The 9,210-nt window shown below is 38.1% G+C and overlaps 1 non-coding gene across 1 annotated transcript; it reads left to right on the forward strand.

Annotated features, from left to right (window-relative positions):
• The first annotated feature begins 2,029 nt into the window (after positions 1–2,029).
• On the forward strand, positions 2,030–2,143 carry LOC130910069 (U5 spliceosomal RNA). Its single transcript, XR_009061821.1, has one exon. It is a non-coding gene; the product is annotated as a U5 spliceosomal RNA (small nuclear RNA).
• Positions 2,144–9,210: the final 7,067 nt, after the last annotated feature.

Raw genomic sequence — 9,210 nt, forward strand, 5'->3', positions numbered from 1 at the left:
TTAAAAATGTTAAGATATATACACAAGAGCGTAGGTTTGGTCTCAACATTGATAGGGATGATATAACAGCATAACCTGAATGTACACTTTTTGCTGGGGACGGGACATTAACTATAAGACCAAACAGATTGGATGAACGGGGCAAAGGGACGCTTTTCTCATGAATATGAACCTAATTAATTGATAGGCTAAATGATCAATGATAAATTCGTATCGACTGAAATTAAGTTTTACGTGCATTGGTTCGGTTGATACACCGTTCGATTCAAAACTTTGTTTTCAAAAACTTTTTATTAGCAAACATAAACATCATGAAAATAATTAACCAAATAATGGTAGGGTCAATTCTATCCTAAGAATATATGGGAAGACAATCTAAATTTCCTATATAACTGAACTCATTATATAATGCAAATTAGCTTGCTTAAAAGTTTGTGGGGACAATTTTAGGATCCTGAAAAGTTGGTAGTGTTATGTCCCTACGTCCTAAGCAATCCTACGCCCTTGTATATGCAAGTATACATGTAGAAATCAGTTTTCCTTTTATATTGATATATCTTTAAATTATTATATTTCCATTCCTTAAAAAACAATTATTAAAATATACATATACGTTTTTTTTGTTTTTTTTTTATTCTAATGGAGCTGGGATAATATGTCTTACATGTATCTTTCTTTCAAATGATGTTAAATCGGAATACATTAAAAACGTGCGCTTTAAAAAAAAAAAAAAAAAAAAGTAAATAAGCCCCGTCTCTACTTTGCGGACTTTCAATTTTCGCGGGGAGGGGCCGGTGCCCATTAAACGTGAAAAACGAGGGATCACTGTATGATAAAAGATTATTTCATACTCCGTAAACTATGATTGTGGTTGTTTTATTTTGAAGCCAGATTTAATGAGAAACAAGGTCTTATGTGTTGTTCTATTAACAAATTCATATTATGGCGACAACTTTTAATTTCGTTTATTAAGAACACAAAAGCTACGCCGTTTTTCTTTCTGTGACGTCGCTTTCCTGCCTTCAAATTATGTTATTTAAACTTTTAATGGTTAAATTAAATCGGTCATGGGGCTATAGATATTAGTTTAATTAGGCGCCTCTGTAGGTAATTACGCGTTACTTTCATAGGAGCATCTGTGCATAGATATCATGTATAAGGCTAGATATATCATGCACTCAGCGAGCAACTGTGGGCGGTCGTCAGTTGTCGAACTCGAGACCCCTGGATCGAAATACCTCCCAAGGTGGTGGAAATGTCAGGCTAGGATCCTGTTGGGCACCATTGACTCGAGCTACGAACTGCACAGAATTAGTTGAAATCAACTCAACCGACTTATTAAACCCCCGCTAACCTCCTTATGTCAGAAACTGAACTTTCACATTCACGTAAAGGGAAGTCAAATACATGCAATGACATTTTTTGTCCACCGGGGAGGGCACAGCCCCCCTTCTCCAATCTCCGCAAATGCTTGTCGTCTTTCTTGGCAACAACAACTTGCCTATGTAAAAAACCAAACCGTTTGTAAATCTGTTAAGAATTCAGAGCAACTCCTTTGTCGCAAGACAGCCAGTTACAGCGCCGCATCCACCACAGGACATCTAAACTTGTATAAGATATTTGAGAACATGAAATGCACTTTCCTCCCAGAATGCATTGCGTCGTTTACCGTTGATTTAAAGTGGTCACTGGCCTTATAAATTATTTTTTAAATTATTTTTATTAACTTCGAGTAACAGGAATTAACTACTTTAGAATAATAATAATGATAAACTCCCTAGCATCAAACACCACGAATGAAATCGAGTTCGCCTATCTCCCAGCATGCCTTGCGGAATAGACTATAATTTTACAATCACTAAATGGCTATATATGTATCGTATTCTTACTGAATTCAAATATAGTATATAAATCAATGCAGTCACTAGAATGAATTTTGAGAGAAGGATGAAATAATACTTGTGCACTCCATATGTTAAGTTAGTAGCGTGTGCAATGACTTCACTGTGTTGTTCGATGGGAATCTAATACACTCTTGTTTCTCTTCAGATCGTATAAATCTTTCGCCTTTTACTAAAGATTTCCGTGGGGAGGAACAACAAGAGTCTTATCCAATTTTTTGATGCCTTGCGAAAGTAAGGCTACCTGTGCGGTCAATATATAATTACATATATACAGGAGTTAATCTGAATCTTAGTTATGTTCAAAAGATCAACACCATAATTTTGTTTCAAAAAAGTACCTTCGCATGGTACAACTTGTTGAATCCACTGTCAGCATTCAAATATTAAATTTAATGAAGTATATGTGCAACGCAGGGAATTTATATGAATGACCCCCCCCCCTAAATTTCCGTTCAGGGTTGTTTTTTTTCAATATGTATCAGGTTTAACCATTTTTGACCAAATCGCATCATCTAACATAAAAAATTCCAGGACGGTAAGGGGCATAAAGGTTGTTTACAGAATTTGCCAAAAACTTAGTTTTCCCATAATTTGCTAAAAATTGTACCATTCATTTGTAATGGGGTGCCATTGACAGCCATTTACGTCCAAATTTCCGATTTATTTTCAACAACAGGAAAACATAGTTCTGGTGATTTTTCACCATTTACCATGACAGCCCATTAACATTCAACTGGCGCCCAAGTAATTCGATGACATTGACAGCCATGCACGTCCATGCCATTGACGGCCATGTACGTCCAAATTTCCCATTCATTTTCAATGGCAACAACAAAACCTGTGTGCTCAAATCAACAGTTAAATGACCTGAAATCAAAAGGACGTGTCTCCCAAATGTCCTCAAATCAACAGGAAGTCACATGATATCAATGGGACGTGTCCCCCAAATGTCCTCAAATCAGCAGGAAGTGTCCCTGAAATGTCCGAAAATCAACTTGGGCGGATCTAAGATCTGAATCTCACACAGCAAAGCCCCATAGTAATTTCTCCAGAAATTGCAGTTTCTAGTATGGAAATGCCATAGACTTTATGATGATATTGACGGGACACATTCACCAGACACTGCCACGCCTTCAAGTACGGGGCCGTCCCACACTCTGTTCCAGTCCGTCAAAGTCGGTCACAGTTATTCTCAAACACATGAAGCAATCCAGTACCGGATTTGGGTTGAAAAAGTACAAAAGCTGTACCGCATACAAACAGGAAGGATTGTCTCAGGAATTATTTGTCCGAGGATTCAAGGTAATTATTATGATTTTCGTACCATGCATGCATTTTGAAACATTGTAAAAAAAAATCAATGGGAGAAATTAACTGCTACGGGATTGGCGTCATAATTTACAATATTTACGTTAAAAAAATTCTAACTGCCTGTTTTTTTGCTTTTAACCAAGAATCGAGACTGTTTTACGTCCATATCTATAAAGAATTCAGGGATTGACGCATTTATTCACAAGAATTTTCAACGTAAACAGCCATTTGTGGTGATAAGGCGGCGCCACAGTGGCTTAAAGACTAGCAGCACATTTGATACTTATGTAAAATAAATGCTAACTGCCTGTTTTTTTTTTTTTTTTTTTTTTTTTGCTTTTAACCAAGAATCAAGACTGTTTTACGTCCATATCTATAAAGAATTCATGGATTTGCGCATTTATGCACAAGAATTTTCAACGTAAAAAGCTCTTTGTGGTAAGGCTGCGCCACAGTGGCTTAAAGACTAGCAGCACATTCAAAATATTTACGTAAAATAAATGCTAACTGCCCATTTTTTTTGCTTTTAACCAAGAATTGAGACTGTCAATTCCCATTGGCAGTGTATCAAATACTTGTTCTCCCCACTGTACATTCAACATACGGTACGTACGGAATGTAGTGGGCATTTCACTCTACTGTCATTTAAATCTGTCTATGCTGTCCACACTCCGAAGCGTCTACTTTTTCCAAAGCTAGACAGCTAGTGAACGACGCCTTAATAATCAGACTTCTTCCTTTTTCATCTGATTTATTAATAAAATAGCCTCAAACCATTGTCCTCTTTAGACCGTCATAAAACTACAAAAAAAAAGTACACAAGCATTGCATTAGCAACAACGTTAGCTTAGCACGCTATACAGGTTCACTAAACATAAACAAAAAGCGTCTCATACAAAAAATAGAACATTTCGCTTACTAACATAATATGTACATTCTTTACAACAACCATACTTACGGACAAATCTTGTTCAAGGATCATATAAGCACAACATTACAACATAGGCGTCAGCCCGAGACGTCATGCAGCCATATTGAGCTGGCAAGAAAAAAATAAACCATGTTGCAAAGCGACCACAAGAGTTCGCTGTTACAGCACAAAAAGCCTTGCTGTAAAACTTAGCAAAAGGCAGAATACTGTCTGAGCGGGACATGTGCGTTAATTGTGTCAAATATTTTAACGTGATTAATTTAAAAAATGAATTACCGCGCGTTTTCATATATATATATATATATATATATATATATATATATATATATAATATGTATATGTGTATGTATATATATATATATATATATATATATATATATATTAGGGCTGTCAAAATTATTATTGTCAAATTATATATTAATTTATATTAATAATAATAATAATTATTAATATTATTATTAATTATTATAATCAACTACAAAATTGCTTCTCTTCACATCATATCTTCATTACTAAAGATATCCGTGGGGAGAAACAAAGGGGTTTCGTTCAGTATTTTTCAATGCCCCACTTAGACGGTTACTTGCATTAGATTTATCAATTCACAAATAATTCCACGGGCAAGGAAAAGTTGACAAGCTTTCATCCACATACAATACATTTTTGCGCGCACGGAACACGTACTTTTGCACTTCAAACACACTACGCACGCGGTATTTCGCATTATGCACCTGGAATTGTGGCATAAATCAAACGCCATATGGACAGAGCGGTCCTTTCTGGTAAAGGTAACGTTGGTAACAATCGGTAGATTTATGTCGCCCCTGAAGGCTGAATTTAGTAACGCCCGCAAAGCGTACAAACCCATACTACATAGGTATTTCGATTGCTTTTAATCAATTGAATACAAAGTTACATGTGCTTTGCGTGGAGGGTTCTTTTTAGATACATCATCTTGAGTCTCCGCATACAGGATGCAAAGATTAAAACAGTCTTTCAATGTCATACAATTAACTAAGTGAGGCCTCAAAGTCCATCCGGATGTAGGATGAAAGCCCGAGAGGAAGGAAGTGACGCCTTCGTGCTGGTGTTTGGTCGTCTTCTCTTGTACTCTTCTAAGGGTGGAAAACAAGTAAGCACCCAAGGTAAAATAACCCTCCAAAACATTTTGTGTTGTTCCCAATTCACTATAATGCTTGTGTCTGTGTAATGTGCTTATTTTGCTCTGGAATGTCAGCTGTTCCAGCTGCCATGACATTGGTGGAAGAATGTCAGTTAGCCTCACTGGTAACAATAAGTAGGGAATCTCAAAAACAAGTCAGAAGAATTATCAAAGATGTACATAATAAATTTGAACATTAGCAGCGACTCAACTTTATCATGTTTATCCCAAGATGAAGAAGTTTACGTTATAAATTACAAAAACACATACATTCATTCTATGTTTGAGTGACCATCGTAACTAGGGGCAGCCATTTTAGCAACGATGGTACTATTTTAGCCAATCAAGTGAGAGTTTCCCAGATTACCCGCCCATTATCGAGATGTCATTAATACCCACGATCATGTCCCCTTGTGCTTGAGTCTTTTAGTGCAGGGGTCCCCAACCTTTTTTGCACCACGGACCGGTGTGATTTTGTTCTTTTTTTCACGGACCGGTGTTCTGTCAAATTTTGCAGCCTTATAAAATTTTGCTCCCAAAGCTTTTGTGGCGGTGAAAAAAGCCCTGTTTTATATTCAGTTGGACTCTCAATGTTATCCAACAGTGCTAAAAAAAACTATTTACATCATAAACATACATGTGCAACACGAAAATGGCGTAAATTAATGCTTAACGACACGGCGAAGTCGTTAAGGGAGAGAGCTGCGTGCAGTTGTTGTGTGCAGCTAACATGGCAAATGTAAGTTAATCTTCCTTTCTTTAAAGAAAACTAGTAGTCTGTACTTTGGATTCACTACATTCACGGTCATTTTTAACGTTACGCGCATGCCAAGTTTGTCAGAACACCGGCAATGTGCGGCAGAAAAATACAGCAAATATAAAATAACATTTGTTTTTAGCCCCGCTGAATCAGTGGGAGGCCTGAGCTTGTTTCGTTTGTTTCAATGCTCTCCTAGCGATGTCAGAATATTCCGAAATGACTATAATCCAGAAACTCGGTAGAGTCGTTGTCTCAAATGTACGTTTAAGGTCGCCGTGATTTGCGATCTCTACAAGCTGATATTTCTGTTGCACAGATATGCTCGAATCACTCGGTTTATTCACATATGGGTCACGAATCCACTCCTTTGCAGTTCGTGGGTCTTTAGTGATTGGGAAGTAGCATAGATTTTGTTTTCTCCGAGGTTGTAGGCTCATCTTCTGGCTTGTGAGGTTCCCTTTTTCCCGTAAAAAATCTGTCCAAAGACATCATTCTAGTGTGGGACTTGGGGGCTAATTATTTCCGGGAACAAATGTGATGGGCGACGACCTACGTCATACGTTATTGTCGAGGCCAAGCGCACATAGATATACAAAACAAGATGTACTGCTAACAGTCCAATCAATGCATTTCTATGACGACCTCCCATTCTGTAGTTGTATATCTAGAATGGGCAGGGATATTGGTGTGTTAAGCGGCACAGGCCAAAGTCAATCGGCCAGAACGCAGTCGTTAATAAATTATTTATTATTTCTGCGCGGCCCGGTCGTTGGGGACCCCTGTTTTAGTGTGTATGTGCATGGGTACAATTGATTCCACAAAATTAGTGGTTGATGAAGGACTCACTTTTTTACTTAAAGCAACACTTGGTAGCTTTTCAGTTTTGGTCGATTTTAGCGACGCTGGTGGACAAAAGCTAGCCTGGTACACCAGACTCAACGCTGTTCCAGCTATTGAGTCTGGCCACCATTCCCACGGAAACAATTTCCAGGGCGGAGCAAGCCACAGCAAACAGACAGCGGAGTGGACCAATCAGCGACGGGCAGACGTGACGTTAGTAAAATGGCGACCGCAGGACGATGGACTTGCGCACGGAAGTAAACATACGAAGAGAGCGGAGTTTATTCGACATGGCTAGCGCGAGACAGACTGTTGTCAATGACTCGTGTCGATGTGTTTTTGGTCATTTAAAACTGATTTTACCGTGGATTGGAACATATTCTCGGCTCTGCCGTTCACCATCTGTGCTGCTGAAGAGACGACTTTCGACGCGCAAGAGTGACGTTGCTCGTGAAGAACACGTCACGCAAATAAACGAATCTGATTTGTCGATTGATTTTGTACCTGCTCGAAAAGGCCGTTAATGGGATGGTTTCCAGACTATACTATCAGTGTTTGAAAAATACAGGGAGAATAGTCTGGCAGAGCCAGGCTAGACAAAAGCTATGTGTTTTGCCGTGAAGTGCCTGTGACACGAAAAAGCATGTTTATTTCAATATACACGCGGTATTTTATGCTTCTGAATGAAATGGACCACTTGGATGTGTGAAGAAGCGATCGATATATTTATTCAATTTTTTTAATCCCGCGCTACGAAAATGACAGACTTCAGTCTTGCATTGAGGAAGAGGGCGTTTTGACGTGTACGGGAGAAGGAGTCCTCTTCACTATACAGCCGTACAGTTGTATGAGAAGGACTCAGGATTAGGCATGTGCCGGTATGAGATTTTGACGGTACGATAACCGTGAGCAAAAATACCGCGGTTTCACGGTATCACGGTATTGCAATTATAGCTCCAAAATGTGTTATTTTGAACAGGATTTTTTTTTAGAACATAGTTGCAAATTGGAATATGAATGTATTGTTAAAATATATAAATTATCAATAAAAAAAAAACAAATTTTAAATGAAATTAAAATATAACGTAGACTATACCCACAGCCACAGCTCAAGTTGCTCAAGTTTAGAGCAAGAACAAAATAATTTCTATAAAAAAAAGTAAAAACTCTTTTGAATAAAATTTTTAAAAATTTATACTGCATAATTTTTTTTGAGGATTGAAAAGCTCAAGTGAAGTTTTTAGCAAGCCCTTCTGTGTGTCACATTTGCTTTATTTTTATTTTTTTCAAATTCATAATTTCAACAATCTCGCCTTTGTGGCGTCCTCTTTTGACATTCGGGCTCTTGCGAAATACTGCTGCTGTGAAATTAAACTAGCCTCAAGTTGCTATAATTTCTCGCTGCGTATCTTCCCTGTAATGTTGTCGTACATGTCAGCGTGTCTTGTTCGATAATATAATTATCGCGTCACATTGAACTCTTTGAAAACAGCGACTGTCTCTTTGCAAATGAGGCAGACACAGTTGTTGCGTGTTTTATTGAAGAAATAGTCCAATATCCACCTATCCTTGAAGTGTCGGCCATCGCAGTCAACTTTTTTTTTTTTTTATACAGTGCCTTGCAAAAGTATTCGGCCCCCTTGAATCTTGCAACCTTTCGCCACATTTCAGGCTTCAAACATAAAGATATGAAATTTAATTTTTTTGTCAAGAATCAACAACAAGTGGGACACAATCGTGAAGTGGAACAACATTTATTGGATAATTTAAACTTTTATAACAAATAAAAAACTGAAAAGTGGGGCGTGCAATATTATTCGGCCCCTTTACTTTCAGTGCAGCAAAATCACTCCAGAAGTTCAGTGAGGATCTCTGAATGATCCAATGTTGTCCTAAATGACCGATGATGATAAATAGAATCCACCTGTGTGTAATCAAGTCTCCGTATAAATGCACCTGCTCTGTGATAGTCTCAGGGTTCTGTTTAAAGTGCAGAGAGCATTATGAAAACCAAGGAACACACCAGGCAGGTCCGAGATACCCGGCCGTCCTTCCAAACTTTCTTCTCAAACAAGGAGAAAACTGATCAGAGATGCAGCCAAGAGGCCCATGATCACTCTGGATGAACTGCAGAGATCTACAGCTGAGGTGGGAGAGTCTGTCCATAGGACAACAATCAGTCGTACACTGCACAAATCTGGCCTTTATGGAAGAGTGGCAAGAAGAAAGCCATTTCTCAAAGATATCCATAAAAAGTCTCGTTTAAAGTTTGCCACAAGCCACCTGGGAGACACACCAAACA

The sequence above is a fragment of the Corythoichthys intestinalis genome, chromosome 21 (assembly GCF_030265065.1).
Source record: "Corythoichthys intestinalis isolate RoL2023-P3 chromosome 21, ASM3026506v1, whole genome shotgun sequence".
Classification (NCBI taxonomy): Eukaryota; Metazoa; Chordata; class Actinopteri; order Syngnathiformes; family Syngnathidae; genus Corythoichthys; species Corythoichthys intestinalis.